This window comes from Triticum dicoccoides, chromosome 6B, assembly GCF_002162155.2.
Source record: "Triticum dicoccoides isolate Atlit2015 ecotype Zavitan chromosome 6B, WEW_v2.0, whole genome shotgun sequence".
NCBI lineage: Eukaryota > Viridiplantae > Streptophyta > Magnoliopsida > Poales > Poaceae > Triticum > Triticum dicoccoides.
This window is the reverse complement of record NC_041391.1, coordinates 40,934,548-40,936,779: the sequence shown is the minus strand read 5'-3', so window position 1 is coordinate 40,936,779 and position 2,232 is coordinate 40,934,548. Positions and strand designations below refer to the sequence as shown.

General features: G+C 44.2%; 1 long non-coding RNA gene across 1 annotated transcript; it reads right to left on the bottom strand.

The window, feature by feature from the left end:
• Window positions 1-772: 772 nt before the first annotated feature.
• Window positions 773-1,312, bottom strand: LOC119321815. Its single transcript, XR_005155219.1, has 2 exons — window positions 1,204-1,312; window positions 773-1,109 (listed from the first exon to the last, which is right to left on the bottom strand). It is a non-coding gene; the product is annotated as an uncharacterized LOC119321815 (long non-coding RNA).
• Between the last annotated feature and the right edge of the window lie 920 nt (window positions 1,313-2,232).

Genomic DNA, 2,232 nt, shown 5'->3' with positions numbered 1-2,232 from the left:
CCAAACTTCAATGCAAACGCATGCAACGCCTTCCCGTAGCAGCGCAAGCACGGCCGCACACTGCAGCGCTGCCACAGCTCCGCTGCGACGACCCAGCACGACGCCGCCAAGTCCTAGGCAGACGTCGCCGACCACGCCGCCCCTACTGCCCAGCGACTACCACAGCGTGGAGACCACGCCGCCCAGTAGCACACGCCGCCCTGGCAGCCAGCCAACCGATGACTTCACTCCGATCCAAATCGCTGAGCGCCACGCTGCCGTCTCGTAAGTGGTGGTCGCCGCCGATACGCACAAACCGTTCAAAGGCGCAGCTCTCTTTTTCTTCTTTATCTTTATTTGATTTGAAAAACAGACTGGTAAGCGAGGTACACCCTCCGTTCGGAATTACTTGTCGCGAAAATGCATGTCGGAATTACTTGTCACGAGAATGCATGTATATGTGCATTCTCGCGACAAGTAATTCCGAACGGAGGGACTAGATTCGAGCCAACATAAAATTACCTCCATCCCGTTGTAATTTTACAACCTGATACTGCTCGCCCTTTTTCTCAAACATAAACTGTGGCCTGGTTGGACAAAACATCTGGCTCGGTCGATCGACCAGGGTGAAGATTAAGTAATTCTTTACCCTGGGTTACTAATAGACTTTCTATATAATCGAAACAAAGCTAACCCTACAAGACAAAAGCTGACTGCCGCACATGTACTATTTGCATCTCGTGCCTAGTAGGTATTAGGCAAAAAATTTAAATCGATTGGAAACTCTTCGTCGTAACTCATCGGAAACAGATACTTGCTAAAGCATAGTCAGATACATCGCCAATTTATTCTCATACAACAACAAAAAAAGGCAATTTTCCTAGGAGCTCTAATCTTTCCATGGCGGTGATGTATCTTCATGGGTCCCCCAGCAGTGGAAAAGTCCGATGATCATTTACAGTTAGAACAGAAGCATAGTTCATTAGCGCATACACCATGTATGTACGTTGGTCTCTCAAATCTGGCACAAGCAATTCCACATTTGTCGTTCTCAGAATCTGTCTTGCATCCACCATGATAGTAAGGGTTGATCTTGAACATGCACGTGGGGTGAGCTTCGGCAGTACCTACTGTAAATTTCAAAATGGGCACATAAGAACAGAGAGAGAGAGAGAGAGAGTACAACTTTTCATAAAACCGCGGAACCATGGACCTTTTACTTACCAAGGCATAGGAAGAATGCTAACACCGATAGAGACACGACTACTAGTGCTATCTTGCAGGCCATTGTGAAAGCTTGAATTGAATAACTTGAGGTGTGGTAAGCCGAAAGGTCTGCAGCGTTGTCTATTTATAGTGATTAGGATGAATTTTCTATATATCGACAAATTTCATCAGCCATTAACTGATATTCTCTCCGTTCTTATGAAAAAGGGTTTCCCTTTTTTTTACGAAAAAGGGTTTCCAATTCTCTCCGTTCTTAAATGACACGCATTTATCTACATACGCATGTACCTAGACGCGTTTTAGTGTGTAGATACATGCGTATCTAAACATATCTGCGATTGTATTCCATGTATGCACACACAATCGAGAGGAGTAATGGTGGTAGATATGTTTTCTAATTTAATAATTAATAAATGTCAATATTGACTTCCTATTTTGGCATTGGGGACATTAAAATTAATTAACCATAAAACATGTGTCAAGTTTTACACACTTATCCGTGTTCCTCCAAGTATGTCCATGTTGCGAACAAACCTGTGGTTGGATGGTTACAAGGACTGGGTATCCCCCGACCACCATGATTCAAGTCCTGGTGCTCGCATTTATTCTTGGTTTTATATCAGGATTTCCAGCGATTCGTATCAGTGGGACGAGACGTTCCCATCGATGACGAGGTGCCTACAGTGACTTCGTAAATTTCAAGATGACATGTCGGCTCAGTCTTTCGGAGGTGCTCATAGGGGTACGGTGTGCGTGTGTGCATTCATAGAGGTGAGTGTATGCGCATGTATATGAACTTTTGGAACACCTCAAGAGGGGCAGGGGGTTCCTGCATTTTATTAAGAAGAAGAGAGTTGATCCGGTGTATAAAGAAAACCGGACCCGAAAACCTAATATTCTCGGTTAATCAGGGAAAAACCGAGTAAAAACCAAAAAAGAAAATAAAAAATGAGAAAAAAGAGCACAGGAATTTGGGGACAGGGACAAGGCAAAAGCAAATGTAGCATCAAGGTACATTGTCAGTGC